Source organism: Leguminivora glycinivorella, chromosome 23, assembly GCF_023078275.1.
Source record: "Leguminivora glycinivorella isolate SPB_JAAS2020 chromosome 23, LegGlyc_1.1, whole genome shotgun sequence".
Classification (NCBI taxonomy): domain Eukaryota; kingdom Metazoa; phylum Arthropoda; class Insecta; order Lepidoptera; family Tortricidae; genus Leguminivora; species Leguminivora glycinivorella.
Window position 1 is genome coordinate 10,894,697 of NC_062993.1, and position 23,273 is coordinate 10,917,969.

Sequence of the window (23,273 nt, forward strand, 5' to 3'; positions counted from 1 at the left end):
AATGCTTGTACTAGGTACATCTAGTTGACTCGTTTTACCTACCTATTCAAATATGTGCTAATTTTACATCAATTAAGGAAGTCATGTATTTAAGAGGGGGATATTTAGAATATTAGTAGGTAATTAACACGGTATAACTATAATCGAGTTTTTGTATACATTGAGGTATGTAATCTGAAATCTCTAAATAGAAATGTCTACCCGATATGAGTAATGATTTTGATTTCGTACTGATGAGTTAGGTACTGTTCTCTTAATAAGATATTATTTTATAGTTTTATGTACCTACTCTAGGTAATTAACATTGAGGTAAAAGTTGGATATAGTTAAATGAAATTACGTGTACTTTTATAATGTTTATTAACTTAAGAACTATGTTCATATTACACAATCACATTAAATTGTACCCTTATTCGATGGTGTACCCATGTGGCGTATCTGAGGACAAACCTTCGTCTATCTTGTCAATTACTCTACGCGTTAATTCGTAAACTTGGTCTAATAACGTATTTTTCACTACATATTGGGCACACAGCTCGGCATTACATTTACATATATGTTCAAAGTTCTCATTCAATTTGTTACTGTCGTAAATTTCTATTTTGATGACTTTTGTACCTCCATTCCGATGTGGTTTTTTGATAAACGAGTAAACGGGTGTTGCCTTCCTCTTGACCCCCAAGGACAGACGTCTCACCCTGACTCCCGTTCACTCTGACTTTGAGTTTGGGATGATGCCAAAGGAACGAAGTTGAATAGGTGTTCTGATGTATCCTGTAATTAATAATTAAGTTATTAGTTTAATGTTAACTACGAGTATTAACTTTTAATTAAATGAAAACTTGAAATAAGTTACATTAATAATAAAATATTTTATTGCACACAAAAAAAAAAACATAAGTTACAGAGAAATCCGATGAAATTAACGAAGTAGGTGACTACAGGTGGACTTAGCGCTAAGCAGACACATACATTAAAAATTGTATTTACTTAATTATTATTTTATATCAATTACGTATGAGTAATGTAACCATTATAATTTGAAATTATTTTATAATAATAATACAAACACTCACTCTAAAAAAAATACTTACCGACATATTTTCCGTAGAACTAATCGCGTTGAATATATAAGAGTAAATAATATTTTCACTTATTTTCGGGGGTTTATATCTGAAATTATTGTGTTATTAGAGTTCAAAATCAAACGTTTAAAAAAAATGACATCACATTGTATTGAGATACGATTGGATTTACGATGTTAGCAATAATGCACTAAAGCAAATAAAATATACTAGCTCCGATCGCGACATTGTCTGTTTTTCTAAGATTAAAACCATAAAATGAATTTAATGAATAAAAAATATATGGTAAGTACCTTCACGTATTTGTTTTATATTATACACGGTGATCTGATTTTGCTGCGTTGTGGGATTTGCAATCGATGATTGTTTCCACCGACTAAGTGCTGAGTTGCGTTTTTCAATCACGTTGACAAATTTCATATAGGTATTGCGTTAGCTCCACGTGAATTTTCACTACTTAAGCTCCTCAGATCGATCCTCTTGATTCATTCCGCTACACAGGAAGCAAGGAAAACCCACTGTTCTCTCTACTGAAGCTACAAGGACATCATCATCATACAATGTAAGTGTGAATAAATGTATATTGTAATGTTGCTTATATAATTTTGACGACTTATCTGACCTACTGGTTAGTGACTAGCTACTAAGCCAGGGGCTTCTGGGTCGAATCTCAGTAAGGGTTTGTGTGATGAACACATATATTTGTTCCCGAGTCATGGTTGTTTTCTATGTGTTATTATGCGAGTACTCGCAACGCAAACTTACTGTAGGACTTAGTAAGAATATCCTATATTATTTATTTATTTATATTCGCAAAGTAACAAACTCGTAAAAATAATTAATCATTATTCAAATAAAACAACGTTAGAGTAATGGAGAATTATAATTATAAATGAATTATTTTAATAGCACATTATTTATTTTATTTCCAGGTCAAAACCCTCGTCCCACGCTGAAGATTTATATCTCTCATCCTCCACGGAGGAAGATTCGTCGGCACCGCCGCCGCCACCGCCGAAGGTTGACGTGATCGACAAAAAGAAAAAATCCAAGCCGCCAACATCGACGAGCTCGAGCAAGAGGTAGGTGTATACATAAATATTAGATAGTTGTGTGTTCTCAAAACCATAAAATAGCCTTTACGTAGTATTCTAACGCAGATTATAAATTAATAATATTTTAATAGTAACTTATTTTTATTTCCAGGTCAAAACGTTCGTCCCATACCGATTCGTATCTCTCATCCTCCACTGAGGAAGATTTGCCAGCACCGCCACCGCTACCACCGAAGGCTGACGCGGTCGAAAAAAGAAAAAATCCAAGCCATCGACATCGTCAGCAAGCTCGAGCAAGAGGGTCAGAATAGCTCCTGTGAAGCCGCGGCACGGCACTGCAGCGGAACTATTCGGTGCCGATAGCGATGACGAGGGATTAGAAGCGAACCAACCTGCAGGGAGGGTAAATTATTATCGTACATTTCACGACGACTTGCGAACGGTTTTGCTCGTCAGACAAATCCTGATAAAAGGGCACCCACTTTGTTGAGGTCAAAGTGTATAAATGCGATGATATTGAAAAGGTGACACCAGTAAATCGATGGCGTCATGCTGTAGTAAATATTAAAAACCGAACCGATGATAATACTGAAGCTTGGAGACACTTGGCTAATTTTATTCACGCAACGCGAAAGGAATACCGAACATGTGCGCCGTCATTTGTTAGCAATTATTATTGATCAATTTAAGCCCTCGTATATATCTCTTATTACCACACTTATTAGTGCATCTGTAATAAAATACGAGGATTATAAATAAATGACTAATAAATAACGAGCTGATATTTGTGGTATTCCTTTTACGTTCTGTGAATAATTTTAACTAAATGTTCAAACGTGTTAGAGTGAATTTATTTCTTTTTCGTACATAGAATTATTCCTTTTTGTAAAATATGGGACCAATTGCATAGATTGAACTATGCGTGGATCCAACTATCCTGAACACAACGTAAAAGTAATAGCACAGATGTGAGCCCTCATTTATTTGTTGACATCTATTAATAATGTTTTTTACCCATATTCATTTTGAATTACATTACCTATGTTATGAAATGGAATATAAGTATTATATAATACATACTTTAATTAATTATAAATGTATATCTATTGTAGTACTAATTTGGAATAAAATGATATCTATAAAGTGTGTTATTTTGTTTACAGTGGGATCACGTAACCGTCCGTTATCCAGAACTATTTTAATGAAATGTGACAAATGTCAAATTAAATTGCCTAAGAATGAATACAATGCCCATTTGAGAACTAATTTACATAAATCGAATTGCATATTGAAAACTGATTTGAATAATATTGAAATTATAGCAACAGCCTTTAAAAACAGAATAGTCACCTATCGTCTGAATGCAACACAAAATGAATACGTAACTCCTGAGACGTTTTTGTGTGATATCAAAAGTAACATTATGAAAGTTGTAGAAATGTCATTACGGGAACATAAAAGTATCAAAATAAACTATGAGCTTTTCGTTTACTTTACATTACCTCATTCAGGCAAACAACAGTTAAAGTCATTCAATACAAAATATGATGTTATTTATGAAAACACAAATATCAATGAACTGTTTGAAAATACGATTGAACATTTAAAAAATAAAGTTATAGAATTTGAGCACCGTGAATCAGGCTGGTCTTTTGTCGCAATAAGTCATTTAGAAGTTAACGTAAACAAGTATTGTCCGATGCGAGGAGGTACTTACATACCTTTACCCCCAAGTGTCAAAAATACTAAAAGCTGCATTAATATTCAAAACAACGATAATTGTTGCTTTTTATGGAGTATACTGGCTGGTCTATATCCTGCAAAGAATAATGTGTGTCGAACTAAATCATACCCGCACTATTCAGATGTTTTAAATATCGATGGAATGTCATTCCCATTATCAGTCAGCGATATACAGTTATTTGAAAAAAATAACCCTGATATAAGCATTTGTATATATGGATTGGATAATAAGTATGCAGTAACAGGTCCTCTATATAGATCCAAATCAAAGAAAAATAATCATTTTAATCTATTATATATTGAAGTCGTTGGTAAAGGACATTACTGTTTAATTAAAGACCTGGTACGATTAGTTAGAAGACAAGTAACTTTACATAGAGGCCACATGCATTTCTGTGACTCATGTTTGCAATTTTTTAAAAGCGATAATAAATTTAAAACACACCATTGTTCCGAAATTGTAACAGTTTTACCTAATGAAAATACTGTCATTCAATTTAAGAACTTCGAACGTAAACAAAAAATCAATTTTATTATATACGCTGATTTTGAAAGTATGTTAATTAATTGTAATTCAGACAGTAGTAAAAATACGCAAAACCTAAAAAAGCATGTCCCGACATGTTTCGGTTATTACATATGCTGCTCGCACGATGCAAGTTTGAATAAATATGTTTCTTACAGAGGTGAAGATTGTGTAAAAGTTTTTGTTGAATGGTTAATAAACGATATTCATGAAATTCACAACATACTAATTAAAAATAATCCTATGAATCCATTAACATATAAAGAAAAGTGTAATTATGAGAATGCTACACACTGTCATATTTGTAAGCAGTTTTTATTTGGTGACAAAGTCCGTGATCACGATCACATTACATCAGAGTACAGAGGTGCAGCTCATTCACTTTGCAATTTGAAATACAGAATCTGTTCCTTTATACCAGTTGTCTTACATAATTTGACGGGGTATGATAGTCATTTATTTATAGAAGAACTTGCAAAGTACCCCGGGTCTATCAAAATAATGCCACAGTCCAAGGAAAAATATTCAAGCATAACAAAAACTATATATTCTACTAACAAATCGAGCGCCAAACCAATTGAAATAAAGTTTATCGATTCTTTTCAATTTCTTAGTTCCAGTTTATTTGAGTTAACCAAAAGTTTGAATAAAGAGGATTTTGTTAACTTGTCTAAAGAATTTACTGATACCCACCACTTTCAGTTATTAACACGTAAAGGTGTTTATCCCTATGATTACATTGATTCCTGGTTGAAATATGAAGACAATAAACTACCGACAAAAGAAATGTTTTATAATACTCTAAAATCTAAACACATCTCAGATATTGATTATAATCATGCCGAAACTGTGTGGTCAGCTTTTAATATAATGACTTTAGGGGAATATACTGATTTATACTTAAAATGTGACGTCTTGTTGTTAAGCGATGTGTTTGAACATTTTAGAAATACAAGTTTGAAGCATTATAATCTAGACCCAGCCTATTATGTATCTGCACCTAATTTAAGTTGGGATGCTATGCTTTTGTTTACAGACGTAAAATTACAGTTAATACACGACTTAGAAGTATATCAGATGATAGAAAGAGGGATACGTGGTGGATTAGCCCAGTGTTCTCTTCGGAATTCAAAAGCAAACAATAAATACACCCCTGATTTTGATACTTCTAGACCCACCTCATATTTGATGTATCTGGATTGTAACAATCTCTATGGTTATGCTATGAGACAAAAATTACCTGTATCAGACTTTGAGTTTTTAACTTTAGATCGGGTTAGAAATTTTGACATACTGACTATACCAGAAAACGGTGAACATGGATACATTTTAGAAGTTGACATGAGTTATCCTGATCATTTACACGATCTGCATGCCGATTTGCCTTTTGCACCTGAAAGGTTTGTTCCCCCAGGTGGGAAGTCAGAAAAGTTAATTGCAAATTTATATGACAAATACAACTATATCATTCATTTCGTACATTTGAAGGAATGTTTAAAGAACGGGTTAGTGTTACAGAAAATACATCGCATTCTACGTTTTAGACAGTCTAACTTCTTACAAAAATATATTGATCTAAATACTCGATTACGACAAGAAGCTTCTACTTCATTTGAAAAAGACTTTTTTAAACTATTAAATAATGCTATATTTGGAAAAACAATTGAAAATAAGCGAAAACATTTACATGTTCAATTAGCAATAAAATGGAAAGACAATGACAATAAAACAAACAAACACTTAGGTGCAGAAAAAATATTATTAAAACCTAATGTAAAGAATGTATCCATATTTAATGAAAACTTTGTGGCTGTTCAATTAAGTCCTGAAAAAATTTGTTTAGACCGCCCGATTTATATTGGATTTACAGTTTTAGAATTGGCAAAAACACATTTATATCAATTTCATTATAATTTCATTAAAAAAACGTACAAAGAAAACGTGAAACTCTGTTATACTGATACTGATAGCCTTCTTTATAACATTATTACTGATGACTTTTACAATGATCTAAATAAAAACATATCAAAATATGATACTAGTAATTATGACCACAATAACCCTTATGGTATACCTAAACTAAATGCTAAAGTACCTGGTTTATTTAAAGATGAATTTGGTGGTACGGTAATTACTGAATTTATTGGATTAAGAGCAAAACTGTACTGTTTAAAAAATGTAAAGAAGACAATAACGAAAGCAAAAGGTGTCACAAAACCTATAACGAATAAATTAAGAATTAAACATTTTGACAAAGTTTTGCAAACAAAAAAAGTGTATACCCATAATATGAATATGATTCGATCAATCAAACATGTTTTATATTCACAGCAAGTTGATAAAGTAGTTTTAAACTGCAACGATGATAAAAGGCAGATATTGCCTGACAATATACAAACATTACCATGGGGGCACTGTAAGACTATATTTTAAATTATATAATAATGTGATACTAAAATTTGTTTTTGTTTGTTTTTTTTTGTACCTATCTGTAATAATCTCCAGAAATTTAATAAATTTATTTACTCTGTTAATCAATTGTTTTATTTATGTTAAGACATATCCTATAAAAAGCGTTGAGATATCATATTTTTTTCATAATAACAATGAAATTCATTAAGCATACCCAAACTCTGGAAGTAAATAATATAATCGTTGAAAATGACGTGCATAAAAATACAAGACATAGTACATTATTACCTAATACAATCCGCTGTATAATATGTGGACCTTCAAACTGTGGTAAAACTAATGTAATATTAAATTTATTATTACATGAAAATGGTCTAAAGTTTAAAAATATCTATTTGTATTCAAAGACCGCTTTTCAGCCAAAATATCGCTACCTCCAACTAATTATGGAGAAAATTCCAGATGCTAACTTTTTAATATTTAATGACAATAAAGACGTTATCCATCCAAATGATGCTATGACCAATTCAATCATGATTTTCGATGATGTTGTATGTGAAAATCAAGTGAACATTAGGAATTACTTTGCTATGGGAAGACATCGACAAATTGATTGTTTTTATTTATCGCAAACTTACTCCAAAATTCCGAAGCAACTGTTAAGAGACAATGTGAATCTCTTAATTGTTTTTAAACAAGATGATACTAACTTAAAACATATATACAATGAACATGTAAACACCGATATGGATTGGATAAAATTTAAAGAACTTTGTTCAATTATATGGGATGATTGTTTTAGCTTTTTATTAATTAATAAAGATTGTACACTAGATAAAGGACGATATAGACAGGGGTTTGATACATTTATTTACTTTTAAATTTCCCATTATTTAATGTTTTAAATGTTGACGAAGGCTCACTTGAAACTGAGTGCTCGTATTAAAAGGTTGGTGTCAAGACTGCTGAAATGGATACACATTTAAAAGATCAACTTATCAAAGCAGTAGATAACATAAAAAACAAAATAAAGAAGATAAATAATGAAGAACATGAAAATAATATTAATTTAAAAAAAGTTTTTAAACCTATTACTGAACCATTAGAAAACCTCGTTATGCAAAGTTCTTTTGTTAAACCAGCTATTAACATGACTACAAGTACAGATACGAGTGACAAATCTCAGAATTTAAATGATTCTATAGGATACAAAAATTTCAAAGAGATAATTGCTCCTGATCAGCATTCAGAATATTATGAATACTCTAATGTTAGTAATAAAACTTCTCAAGAACAAAATAATGATACACTTCTATCTCTAAAAAAAGAAGACATGATTGATTTATATGAGGACATCAATATACCATTCGGGATTCGTAGCACGAATAAAAAGTTGATGATGGGTAATTCTGATGTATACTTGTCTTTGGTAAATAAGACTTCCGATACTGAAAAACAATATGTTATTACTATAGACAACAAAAAATTTGAATTAACCGCAGGGTTGAAAGAACTATTGATGCGAAACAAACCCAATCTCAGTCTTGTTACTGAAAAAGATAAAACTGAATACAAAGAAATGTTAACCCGTACAAACGCACATAAACGAGATTTTGATCCAAACGGAAAATTAAAAGGAGACAAAGGTATAAAATATTGCAGTATTATCAAACCTCTCTTTTCACAATTACTTGACACTAACATTAAAACAGGTGGTAACTTACCTGCATTAAAACATTATAAAAGTAACACAGATTATATTTATTGGGATGATCCAAATGAATTAATTGAAAGGCTTAAACTTTTGATTGCATCCAAAGACGCTGGAAACACCAACCATGATAATGAAATTATATCAATTATTGAAGAATTAAAGGAAGCCGGTATTGTAAAGCAATAAAATAAATTGAAATATTATGTTAATGCTCAGTGAATAAATAAACGTGTCTTAGACATGACAAATAACAATGATATTTATAATTGTAAAGCAGAATTTAATAAAGTATTAAGTATAAAGGAGGAAAATATATTATCTAATACAATAAATACAGAAATAATAAACAAAATCGATGCCTGTATGAAAAAGGTGATGAATATAGATAAAAACATTTCGGTTTTAATGAATCGAGTAACAAAAGTTGAAAAGAATATTTCTAACAAAGAATTTGAATATAATATTAATAAACATTATGAGCAAAGCGGACGTCGTAAATGAAATTCATAAAAATGCAAGGGTGAATTTTCCTCGAAGAAGCGTCATTTTAAGAGATATTGATGACCTCTGGCAAGCAGATTTAATAGATATGCAGACTTTTTCAAAACTGAATGCTGGTTATAAGTACATATTAGTGATTATTGACTGTTTCTCAAAATACGCTTGGGCATTTCCACTCAAACGTAAGACTAAAGAAACCGTATCCAAAATGTTTGAAACATTATTATCAAGAGGACGTAAACCAATCAATTTACAAACAGACAGGGGTAATGAATTTTATAATAGTAATTTCAGAAAAGTTGTTCAAAAATATAATATTAATCATTACTCTACATTTTCCACCAAAAAGGCATCAATAGTTGAAAGACTTATAAGAACTCTTAAAGCTAAGCTGTATAAGGAGTTTAGTCTGAAGGGTAATTATAAATGGGTCGATGGAACTCTTGACCAGAAAGTTTCAGAATATAATCATACTTTTCATAGGACGGTGGGAAGAGCGCCGATCACGATCAATCGTAGTAATAAAGGAGTTGTATTACAAAGATACATTAAGAATTTACTAACAAAGAAAAACCCGGTTTGCAAAAGGTTTCGTATTGGAGATTTTGTAAGAGTTAGCAAGTATAAAGGATGTTTCGAGAAACGATTTACCCCTAATTGGTCAACAGAAATATTTAAGATAACTAATGTTCGAAATACTAACCCCACTACATATTATCTAGAAGACGCCAAGCGTAGGCCTATTTTAGGAGCATTCTATGCGCAAGAAATTCAGAAAACTTTGCATCCTCAAGTTTATCTTGTTGAAAGAGTGTTAAAACGTAAAGGAAATAAAGTATATGTTAAGTGGCTCGGCCTTCCACCGAGTGAAAATAGTTGGATTGATAAGACAAATCGTTTGTAATCGGGTTTAAATTTACTTTCACTGTTTTGTACACTCATTTGTATTTCAAACTCTACACTATAGAGACCAGTACAGACATATCCAACATTTAAATCTATTTCATAAAAAATGAAACGCACGAGAAATAATTCTGAAAACGAAAATAAGAAGAAACTTAGCAATCAGAAATTTGGAGCTGGCTTAAAGAAAACTTTTAATAATCTTGTTTCACACACTAAAAGACATATCAGTAATCTAAAGCCAAAATGTAAGAACATGCTAATGGAATTAGCGTATGCTGCTGCTCAAGAATTAGCATCGGACTTGCCTATACAATTACCCAGAGTGATACCAGTACCTAAAACTGGCGGATTTCTACCATTGATTCCAATTTTAGCAGGATTATCGGCTACAGGAAGTTTAGCAGGAGGTGTTGCGGGAATAAGAAAAGCTATTAACCATTATAAATCAGCAAAACGACAACTAGCTAAATTAAAGAGACATAATATGAAAATGGAGGGTAAATGTATTGGAAAAGGAGTGCATCTTAAACCCTACAAGGGTGGACTAGGAATTTATGTTACAAATAAAAAAAACTAGATGGCAGACTACCCAATAGAGCATTGAGTAATATCGATATAATAAAACATTCGAAAAGTATTCCTTACTTTCGTGGTGTATTCATGAGAGATGAATTACCACCAAAACCATTACCGATGGAATGTGGTGTTATTAATTTAGATTCATCTGAAAATAACGGTACTCACTGGGTAGCCTATGGAAAAAATAAAAATTATATTGAATATTTTGATAGTTACGGAAATTTAAAACCTCCAAAGGAATTCATAAAATATATGGGAGCTAATATACGCTATAATTACGATAATATACAAAAAAATCATTTATTTAACTGTGGGCATTTATGTTTAAAATTTCTGAATTCATTCTGGCAGAAATATTATTAAATAAGTAAACTTATGTGTTTAATAAGACCAAAAACATAATACAACAATATTATAATAAACGATATCTTCTACCGTATCACATTCAACCTCGAACAGTGTCTAGAATCGGGTGTTAAGCATACGTTTACATAATTTTACCTTACAAAATCAAGTGATACATTATGTATGTTTTCAATAAAAGCGGAATTACAAGAATACCATCGAATATTCAACTCCCAGTCTTCAAAGGAGCAAGTCGATTAAATTCTAGCAAGAGAATTACTAAGAGCAATAAGTTATTTCTTCGTTCTCTTGGGTTTAAAATAAAATAAAATACTTATAATAAGATGTTGCATATCACAGATATTCCACAACAAGATAATTCAATTGAAAGCTATACCATCCATTCATACAATCCCTACAATCATAGCTTTAAGGAAAATGACGAAATCAGGATACCTATAAATCAACAAGATGTGTATGTATTACCATCTGCAAGCTCCATTTACATTGAAGGGTATGCAAGTGTATGGCGAGTAGATGCTGCTGGGAAAAAAATAACAAAAGATGTAAATTTTACAAATAACCCCATATTATTTTTGTTCAAAGATATAAGTTACGAACTAAATGGGATTGAAATTGACCGGAATAAAAATTGCGGGATTACTACAACGATGAAATCTCTTATTTCAATGAATGAAGGAGAAAGTAAGAACGCTGCATTGTGGGGTTGGGATCTAAGCGGGAGTATTCTAAAGCAAGGTCATTTCTCCATTATAATACCTCTGAATAAAGTGCTTGGCTTCGCGGAAGATTATAATAAGATTTTAGTCAACTGTAGGCACGAACTTGTACTAAACAGAAGTAATTCAGTTTTAAATAGTGTTGTACTTGAAGAAAATGATCAAGTTCAAATTGATATCCATAAAATCCAATGGCGGGTACCACATGTTAGAGTTTCTGACCGTAATAGATTGCCACTACTAAAGTGCTTAGAGAAAGATCGATCTATACAACTAGCATTCCGGAATTGGGATTTGTATGAATATCCACTTTTACCTAAAACAACAAAACATGCATGGTCAGTAAAAACCGCTTCCCAGTTAGAAAAGCCTAGATATGTTATATTAGCATTACAGACTGATAGAAAACTAAACAAACTAAAAAATTCTACTATATTTGATCACTGCAATATAACTAACGTCAAATTATTTTTAAATTCACAGTACTTTCCATACGATCCTCTTAATTTAAAATTTAGCGAAGACAAATTTAGTATATTATACGAAATGTATGCCAACTTTCGTCAGTCGTATTATGGGGTCGGTGTCGATCCTCTGCTTAATCTGAACACATTAAAAAAAACTCCTTTATTTGTAATAGACTGCTCAAGGCAGAACGATTCATTAAAAACTGGCCCAGTTGACGTTCGAATAGAAATCGAGTCCTCAGAAGACATACCTGATAAAACGACAGCCTATTGTTTAATTATAAACGATCGGCTTGTCGAGTATAAACCTTTGAGTAATATAGTAAGGAAATTATCATGAATGTGATTTTGGATGTTCAAGGATTTAAAAATGAAAATAATCAATTTATACCAAAAGAAGTGGCGATTATTTCTCAAAAAAGTTTTCTTGTGTTTCTGATCAGCCCTCCCCATCCGTTCTATACCTTAACAAAGAAAGAACGTTCACAAGTCTCTTGGGTGGAAAAATACAAAGGAATATTATGGAATGAAGGCTATGTATCATATTTTAATTATAAGAATTTGATTGTTGATTACTGTAAAGATAAACACATTTATACAAAAGGTTATGAAAAAGTGCAGTGGGTGAAAGAAATAACAGACAGTGATAATGTTTATAATTTAGAACATTTTGACTGCCCAAATTTAAAGACTTTATGCGAAAAATATTCAAATAAATGTGATATTCAAAATTGTATATATCATGCTAATGTCTGCGCTTTTAAAAATGTATCATGCCTGAATAAGTGGTGTATAGAAAATAATGTTTTTTTTACAAAATAATATATAATCATGAATACCTGTGTTATTATTTTAAAATTATGATGATCTATAAAACAAAATAATATAGGTAATAAGTAATTTTAGTACCATCATAAATATCAAACCTAAAGTCACTCGAACCAATTTGCAAATAAATAATCAATTAAAAATGGACAACAATGTGGAAGACATCGATGAAGTTCTTATTTATCAATGTCATATACCGACATGGACACCATATATTATACTGGTTTTCGAGTATTGGCATGAGTAATCAGAAAAGATAAATGGTTCGTATAGACTTGGTTACAAATTTGAATGTTTGAGTGTTACTTTTAGAATTGAATCTGATAAATCAGAACTTACTAACATCCTGCTACCTCGCTACTTGAAAAGGTGACTTCTTGAATGGACACAAAATGAGTAATTATTTGAATGATCGATCGATTAAAATTAGTATTCTAATGTGTAATATTGGTGGCACCTGGATCTTCTTTGATCCAGGTGCACCAATATTACACTACTTATAATATTTGTTTGTATGAAAACCAATAAACCACTGGTACCTACTTGGCGTCTCATTCCTCCCCCCTACATTCTGGCGCCCAACTCAAATGACAAGTGGGAAAACGGAAAAAAGCAAGAAGGGTACAAAATCATTACAAATGGCGGTGACACTGACTACAGAACAGTTTCAAGAATTATTGAGTCGAATTCCGGCACAATCAAAGTTAAATAAAAATTTCACTCGCTGTAACCTTATCTATGGTGGTGAACGCGACTATAACAAGGTGGACGCATTCGTTACGGGTGTCACAATTTATAAGCAAATTGAGGGTATATCTGACGAAGATGCTTTAGCCGGCCTACCGCTTTTATTAAAGGATAACGCAAGTACATGGTGGACTGGCATAAGTGCCGAAATAAAAACCTGGACTGCTGCGCTAAGTGCTATTCGCTCTGCATTTGCTCCTAAGTTACAAGCATACGAAGTCTACATACAGTTATTTAGTGACCACCAGGGTGAAAGTGAGCCGATTGATACGTTCCTCTGCAGAAAACGAGCGCTTCTAGGAATGTTGCCTGCAAAACGCCATAAGGAGGAGGAGCAAGTGGACTTTGTATACACAAAGTCCACTTGCTCCATACGGGTTGCTTAAAATGGACTTCAAACGCAAGGTTGCCCGTACGGAAATCAAAACATTTTCTGACTTGATAGAAAAAGCACGGCACTTGGAGGCACTGGAAAGGGCGGAGAAACAAGCTACTAAATCCGATGCAACGGAACCTCCGAAGAAAAGTGTTGTGAGGTGTGATTATTGTCGTCGCAAAGGCCATGACACTGAAGTTTGTAGACTCCGGCTGCGCCAAGTCCAGGCCAAGGCCGATCAAACGCCGAGTACATCATCATCATCAGCTAGTGGTGCCATCAGCAAGAGCCCTATAAAATGTTATGGATGTGGGGCACCTGGCGTGATTCGTAGCAAGTTAGCAACTGTGAAAAATGCAAGGCAAAGGAAAGTCCCACTAAGCCGGTACAATTTTACTTATTCCGGCCGACCTTACAAAGTCTTGCAAAGGTGCCCACTATTGAGGTAACCTTTAACGGGAAAAGGGGCCACGCTTACATTGATACTGGAGCCTTATCTAGTGTGGCTGGAAAGAATCTATACCAACTTATGGTCGCAGCTGGGTTGAAGGGGACTCCATTTAACTCCCTTATCACCCTGGCAGATGGAACCAAAAAGCACACAGAGTTATTGTCGATCACAGTTGACATAGTAATGGGACACAAGACGTTGCCAATTCAATTCACTGTGTTCCCGGATGCCGACACACGCACACTCTTGGGAATTGATTTTCTTGAGTCCAACGGGGTCATACTCGACCTGGGCCAACGTGTCTGGTATTATTTTGATGAGCCAGAGAAGAAATACGACTTTCTGCGTGTTCGAAACGAAAACTTACTGTCAGCAAGGAAGATTGACTTTGAAGAACCGGAAGAACCGCTGTCCGATTTTCTGGCCTGGGCAACTAACTTGAAAATGTTGTCACCGATACCGAATACTCCAGATCCAAGCCCGAAGCGAGATACCGAAGCTCAGGAACCGAGCTCGAAGGAAGAAACAGTCCAAGAAACAATCCCGGGTCAGCAAACCGAGCCCTCAGAGTTGTCGTCATGGAAACTGCTCAAGCTGGACTCTCCGCCGCCGATTGTTCGCCCACGCGAGCCGCGTGGACTTGATGACAACTTCCCGGAAGATCCGCGTATTACTTATTTACCAATAAATCCTTTGAAATTGTACTCTCTTGATATTTCCTTACAACCTCACGAGGCTACGTACCTAACAAACTCTGAAAAAGAGCAATTTAATAATCTGTTAGACGAATTTCAAGATATTTTTAAAGCTCAAGGAGATCCTACGCCATTTGCCGAGCATAGAATAGAGACAGGTAATCATAGACCAATAGCTCTAAAACCTTATAGGCTGTCACCTATTAGACAACAACAATTAAAAGATAAATTGGATGAAATGTTAAAAAACAACATTATAAAAGAATGCGAGAGCCCCTGGGCAGCCCCAGTAGTGTTAGTACCTAAAGGTGACTCGGATATTAGAGTATGCATAGACTACAGGAAGTTAAATGCTATTACAACACCTGACAGATACCCTCTACCTCGCATAGATGATTTACTTCAGCAAGCTAAAGCTATGCCCTATATGACGACGATTGATCTGCAGTCTGGGTATTGGCAAATTAAGATTGATGAAAGTGACCAAAGCAAAAGCTGCTTTGTGACAGTTTTCGGAACCTTTATGTTTCTACGCATGCCTTTTGGGCTAAAAAACGCGCCTAGCACATTCCAGAGGCTAATGGACAAGTTCTGCCGAGAACTTAAAGCAGAATCAGTATTCGCGTACCTCGATGACTTGATCTGTCGATCACCAAACTTTGAGCAACATCTCGATGACCTAAGAGAAATATTTACAAAGTTAAGACATTACAAGCTTAGAGCAAATAGGAACAAATGCAACTTTGCCTGTGCGACTATAAAATACCTGGGACACTTAATCACACCTGAAGGTATAAAAACGGACCCTGAAAAAACAAAAGCAATCAGTCAATTGCCGGAACCGAGGAATCTTAAGCAATTGATTTCATTTTTGCAAACAGCATCATGGTATCGCCGATTCATTCGTAATTTCGCAGAAGTGGCTAGACCCCTCACGAACCTAACTAAGAAAAACACAGCATGGGTATGGGAAGAACCACAACAAACTGCATACAAAATGCTAAAGGAAGCGTTAACCACAGCACCAGTATTAAAACAACTTGATAGTGACTCTCCATACATTATAAAAACTGACGCCAGTGACTACGCAATTGGTGCAGCCTTGGTGCAGGGGAGGGAGAGAAAGAACACCCTATCGAGTATGCTAGTAGGCTGCTTACATCGGCTGAACGCAATTACACAGTCACAGAGAAAGAGGCCCTTGCCATTGTTTGGGCAGTAAATAAATTTAGAGGCTACATAGAAGGCACCAAGTTCCTGACAATCACAGACCATCAACCCCTAAAGTGGCTAATGAACCTAAAGTCACCAACAGGTCGGTTGGCACGGTGGGCCTTACAACTGCAACCTTACGATTTTGAAACTAAATACACTCCAGGAAGGACAAATGTTGTGGCCGATAGTCTCTCAAGACCACCTTGTGAAGAACACGTCGAGCCATGCGAAATTTGTCGCATTGAATTCGATTTGCCAAAAAGAGAAGAACGTAATATTCGAGAAGAATAAATGAAGGATGACAACTTACGCTCCATCATTAAAACACTCGAGGAACAAGAAGGTACCGAAAACAACATTCAATCGTTAAAAAGAGGTTACCTTATTCATAAAGGAGTACTTTACCGTTTCACTCCAGACCAAGAAGATGACAATGCCAAATTAGTCATACCACATCATGAAATACCCAAAGTTTTAAAACAATTTCATGACACACAAACAGGTGGTCATTATGGAATCGAAAGAACCACTAAACGGATAGAGAAGAATTTCTTTTGGAAAGGACTTAGAAAGGATGTAATAAAATATGTAAAAAGTTGTCTGGAATGCCAAAGATATAAACCAGCAAATCAAAAGCCAGCCGGATTATTTCAATCAACAGCGAATAACCAGCGCTTTGAAGTATTGTCCATCGACTTATTTGGGCCTCTACCAAAGGGCTCAAAGAACGAAAAATGGATCTTTATTGTAGAAGATACGGCATCCAGATGGGTTGAATTGTTTGCATTAAGTGAGGCAACAGCACAACAATGTGCAATGACGCTGTTAAATGAAGTATTTCTTCGTTATGGTTTACCACGTAAAATAACAAGTGATAATGGCACACAGTTCATATCAGCTATTATGCAACAATTGACATTTTGCTTGGATATACAACAAATATTAAGCCCAGTTTATCACCCAGAGCCTAATGTAGTTGAAAGAAAAAACAGGGACTTAAAGACACAAATTGGCATCATGGTTAAAGACAAGCACTATAGATGGCCAGAAACATTACCCACTATTCGATTTGCTATGAACTCAGCCTTCAATCAAAGTACCGGATTTTCAGCAGCATACCTTACATATGGAAGAGAAATGAGAACTCCATTTGAAATAGCACATAATTTTAGTGAAGTTGTGGAATCAGAGAATTTTATAACAGAGATCACACACCATTTAAGGAATTTAGCAAGAGACCTCACAATAGCAACAGGAAACATCGAGACAATGCAAGATAATAACAGAGAAGCATCGAACCGGAAACGACGCCCTGATCCTGGTTATCGGGCAGGAGATTTGGTCCTAGTGGAAACTCATCCATTAAGTCGCCAAGAAAGTGGATTCTCAGCTAAACTTGAACCTCGCAGAGATGGCCCATATATGATAAAAAGGAAAATCGGAGGATCCATCTATGAAATTGCTAACGTGAATGAACCAGATAAATCCATTGGTAAATACCATACGTCAGCCATAACCCAATTTGAGAAACGGGATGAAGCTAACCCGGAACCAGTTCTACAGATTCGACGAAGAGGACGCCCAAAGAAACGTTAACTATGTTGCTGCTCCAGTCCCGTTTTTGTTCCTGGTACTCTTACGGAACGTCAAAGAGTACCAGAGGGGGAGAATGTAGCGAGACACAATAACATTACCATGCGCGAGCGCGCGGACTCGAATACTTTCTCGCTCGCACACCATCACCCGTCGCGCTCAGCGGATCGATCGGCCCGAGCGCGCGCGAAGTACTCCGAGCGGCGCAGGCAGCGCAGGCGGCGGGGAAACCGTAATAAAAGGCGCCGCGCGGCCGCCGATCAGTCATTCTCTAGCTAGCGGTCTAGCTTGGGAGACGGCCTCTGCTATCCCCAAGGTTAACCACCAAATGAGCGCGGGTCGAGAGTCTACACGGACCGCCCATAAGTTCATACTCGGTTGGCCTTTGGACTTACAGTGGACATCCCCTGAGGGGCCGAGTAAGGGGTGAGAACGCCGATGCGTACCGCCCTATGCTCACTAGTACCTATGTTTTGTAGCTAGGTATTTACCCCACTTTGTATGATATAATATTTGTTTGTATGAAAACCAATAAACCACTGGTACCTACTTGGCGTCTCATTCCGCCCCCCTACACGATTATTTTTGTTTACTATAAAAATGTTATACGAGTTAAGTATAACATTTTGATTTCATCTCATGTCATAGTGGCGCGTGTGTGTGTGTGTGTGTGTGTGTGTGTGTGTGTGTGTGTGTGTGTGTGTCTGGGAAAACAAACATTTGGAAACGCTTTTCAGTTCATCAAGGAACATCCATACTAATATTATAAATGGGAAAGTGTGTGTGTCTGTTTGTTTGTCCGTCTTTCACGGCAAAACGGACCTTCGAATGAACGTAATTTTTTAAGTGGACATAGTTGAAGGGATGGAGAGTGACATGAGCTACTTTTTGTCTCTTTCTAACTATCCACTTCCCTAAAATGGGGTGGTACTTTGTACGGAGCATTCTGCAATTTTCAAATTTATCACAAGCGAAGGCGCGGGTGAAAGCTAGTTGTGTTATAAACTGAAGCCTACTCCTACTCCTACTCGTGTAGTCAAAATATTTCTTTTTCCCGATAAACTGATTTCGTAAACAAGCTTAATATCCGGTTCGTCGAAAGAGCAGCCAATTTACGTACCGTGCCAAAAGTAGTAACTCAACCGAAAAGACGTAAAATAAGATAAAATATGGTAAAGTACTTTTGCGTGATAATAAAATATATCTTTGATCTTATAATATCATCACTACTTTGAAAAAAACTTGTACCTTCTTCTGTCAATCAAAAGAAAAATATAATAATGTATGTATGCAATCCATATAGACTTACTGCGTTTTAACTTTGAGGAGCAGTGTGAGATACGAGATTTTTTCAAAGTAGTGACGATATGTTTTTTGTAATTTATATCATATATTAAATATAAGAAGATCATACCATCCCATACATTAAAATGCGAACGCGCCTACACATATAGATGGCGCCACAAAAAATGCCTTGTTGCCATCGTTTATTTTGTAGATTGGCGTTAAGTGTCACTTTCGAGCCATAAATCTATGTCAATAGTGTCTACTATTACTAGTAGATGGCGTTAAGTGTCTACTTAAGTGTCTACTTAACGCCATCTACAAGTATAATCGAAAGCTACAAGACATTTTTTTGTGGCGCCATCTATGTGTGGTGTAGTGTATGCGGGTTCTTTGGCGGTCGAATTTGATCTTCTTATATTTAATCTATGTTTATATCATCATCCTTTTTTCGTTATCCCGGCCTTTGCCACAGCTCATACGATCCGCTTTGAGAGCTAATCCCAAGATTTGGCGTAGGCACTAGTTTTTACGATAGCGACTGCCTTCCAACTCGAAGGATAACTAACTATAAATATTCCGTAGTCTGGTTTCCTCTCGATGTTTTCTTTCACCAAAAGGCAACTGGAAAGATCAAATTCGCACATAAGTTTTTTGTGATTTATATACTAACTAGAAATCAGATCATCTAAGATTTCCTTGGGATAGAATATTACAAAATATTGTCTTAAAACAGAGCAGATTATTTTTGTAACATATTTGAATTATATTTTAAATTAGGTAAGTCCAATCTTCTTCTTCTGCTACCTGCTGAAAGCCTTCATCTTGACCAACGGATGTCTGCAACTCCAGAGACGACTACGAGTTTGCGGCGCTCCCGGTGAAGACGCTGGGCCCTTGGTCAGCAGACATGAAGGCCTTTGTAAGGGCTCTGTCGACTCGGCTGGTGGACATCACAGGGGACCCCAGGGTTGGCGCGTACTTCTCGCAGCGTACTGCCCTGGCGATACAGCGGGGAAATGCTGCTAGCGTAATCGGCACTATGCCGCAGGCGGAACAGGCCCCGTAGCCGAATGGCATTTCTCCGACGCCAAACGAAAGCGATACGCCGCTGGCTCTGTCGCGCCAATACGCAAGCGCGATAGAGATAGATATCTACTAGCGCTTCGTTTCGTGAGCGATTGTGCCATTCGGCTAGCCACCCTGGATGGGATGTTCTTGTTATGATTGGGTTATCCTAGTTAATTATTAGGTAGTTGAGAGTATTTATAATATAAGTTAGTTTAAGATTTTTGCATGTATGTATTTGTAATTTGTTTTTTTTTACCTCGTATACTTTTTATTTGACTCCAGGGTGGCTAGCCGAATGGCACAATCGCTCACGAAACGCTCACGAAACGAAGCGCTAGTAGATATCTATCTCTATCGCGCTTGCGTATTGGCGCGACAGAGCCAGCGGCGTATCGCTTTCGTTTGGCGTCGGAGAAATGCCATTCGGCTACGGGGCCAGAGGTGTATCAGATGTGTATTCCAATCCTAAAAACCTAGTTTTATTTCAATAGTAACTTTGCTATTATATTACTTTGCAGTGCTATTATGTGCAGGCTCTTTCATTTATCGTCATATCAGGCAGGGGCGGCTCACTCCGCGAAACTATTGCCACACCTCGGACACTGGTGATCAAATATATGAAAGAGGCACGTTCCTAGCACACAACCTAAGCTCCAGTAGGTGAACATGAACAAGTACTATGCTTGTATGAGTGAAATATGACTCTGGATTGATTTGGGGTTTTTGGAAATGGGCGGCCAGCAGACGAAGGATAACGTGATTGTGACTGCGCCTAATAATAACACCGCATCGTTGGCCTCAGCGGGTTTACAACTGACGGAGATCTTGTTGGTGGTGATAGTGGCTTTTATGTCATTTTACGTTATGTTCCGGATGTACGAGAGGGTGAAGAAGCAGCTGTACAGCGGCTGGGAGCGTCAAGCGGCACGGCGGGCTATCCGAGGCACGGAAAATGTTTAGGTATATATAAGTTTTTTTTTGTATTAATTTAGATGTGAAATGACTAATGTTAGTTGGATTGTTTTATGGCTAACCTTATTAGTTTGTTAGAAGAGTTGCGTGTTGTCAAGGATAGTATAGTTAAGTTGAGTAAGGATAAGCGGGTTACAGTGCAAGGTAGCAACAAGTTATTGGTAGCTCAAGAAATTAAGTGTAAATTTGATTTGATAATAGAAGAAATTTGTAAAAAAGACGTTGCAGCTGTGGATTTGGATATAGCGTTAAAAACGGCAGAACAATTTGAGGGGTTATTTGTGGAAATTCAGGGGTTAGTTAGGTCGGAAAAGGTATCAAAGATGGCGGATTTTGATTTGAAAACGGCCCTTTCGCTTTTGCCAGTAGTAGATGTGGAGGAAAATCAAATAAATCAGTTGATTGATGGGTTACAGTTTTATAGTAGTACGCTTAAGGAGAAAGATCATGCAAATAAATATTGACAAATTTTGTTATAAAAACTCGGTTGTCAAGTAAAGCCAAATTGAGAGTTAAAAACGAGTATGCATCTGTGGCAGATTTGATCAGTGATATTAAGAAGCATCTGTTACCTAAAAAATCGTATACGGCTATTCTTTCGCAGCTACAGAGATGTAGGCAAGGGAACAGGAGTATACAGGATTTCGGTAATGAGGTAGAACAGCTATTTGCAAACTTAACTCTGACCCAGGCTGATGGGAGTTCGGCAGCGCATGCCATACTTAGACCCATAAATGAGAGGACGGCGATTAGGCGTTTTGCGGAAGGATTGAATAATGACAGATTAGGGACTATTATTGCGTCGCGGGCTATTGAGTCTATTCGGGAAGCAATAACTGTTGCGGTAGACGAATCAGAACTTTCTCAGAGATCGGAGGAAAATTGTTTTTATTATTCCAAACGGTCATATACTCAAAATAGAGGGTTTTCTAACAGTAATAGCAGACATCATTACGGTCAAAGACCTTTTCAACAAGGCAATAATAATAGTGTTAGGTATGGGTTTTCGCGTTCAGGCTATAATCGCAATGCGACTCAGCAAGGTCGGGGACATTTCTCGAATCAGCAGAAAGCGCGGGCTAATGTCAATGTCATCGAGTCGACGGCTGTAGCGCGTGACTCAGATAACAGTAGCAGTGGGTTAGAATTTTTTCGTGACTAATGAGGAATGTGTAGAGATATTGTCTTATGGCGCTAATAATAACGTGGTTTTAGATTGTTTAGATAGGAAATTGTCGTTATTGGTGGACACAGGGGCCAGTGTGTCCATTATAAAATATAGTTGTATTGAGGGGTTGGAATTACGGGTAGTACCGAATAGGTTGAGAATAAAAGGAGTATGCGGGGATTTGGTTTCGATAGGTTATGTGGAGTTAGAATTGTGTATAGAAGGTTATAAAATCGGCCATAGGTTTCATGTTTTTGTAGAGTTAAAGTGCAGTAGTGATGGTATTTTGGGAGAAGATTTCATGCTTAAGCATAAGTGTAACATAAGTTATGAGATGCGGGTTTTGAGTTGGAAGCATAGGTCGGGGGATACAGTAATGTTAGAATTAGGTTTAGGAGCAGGCCGTTCGATAGTTATTCCTAGTAGGTGTGAGGTAGTTAAATGGGTCACGACGGATTTACAGGGTGAATGCGTTATTCTTCCGCAGGAGGTTACCGCAGGGGTGTTTGTAGCGAGTACAGTTGTGTCCCCGAAGGATGGGAGAATACCGGTGCGATTTTTGAATACGCGGGAAGTTGAAGTGGAGTTGAGTAGTTATTGTCCAAGAGTTAGTAGGTTTTCGGATTATTTTGTTTGTTCTTTTGACTCTAAGGAAGCGAAGTCAGTAGATAGGGTGAAGAATCTTTTTGGGTTGTTGAAACTAAGGTCTTATTTGGATGAGGAAGGTAGTAGAACTCTCGAAGGGATTTGTGCAAAATATGCGGATATTTTTCATATGCCGGGTGATAAGTTGTCGGTTT

At 35.9% G+C, this 23,273-nt stretch overlaps 1 long non-coding RNA gene across 1 annotated transcript; it reads right to left on the reverse strand.

The window, feature by feature from the left end:
- Positions 1 to 702: 702 nt before the first annotated feature.
- On the reverse strand, positions 703 to 12,879 carry LOC125238288. The gene is made up of 3 exons (XR_007178423.1): positions 12,465 to 12,879; positions 1,379 to 2,532; positions 703 to 1,173 (listed from the first exon to the last, which is right to left on the reverse strand). It is a non-coding gene; the product is annotated as an uncharacterized LOC125238288 (long non-coding RNA).
- Between the last annotated feature and the right edge of the window lie 10,394 nt (positions 12,880 to 23,273).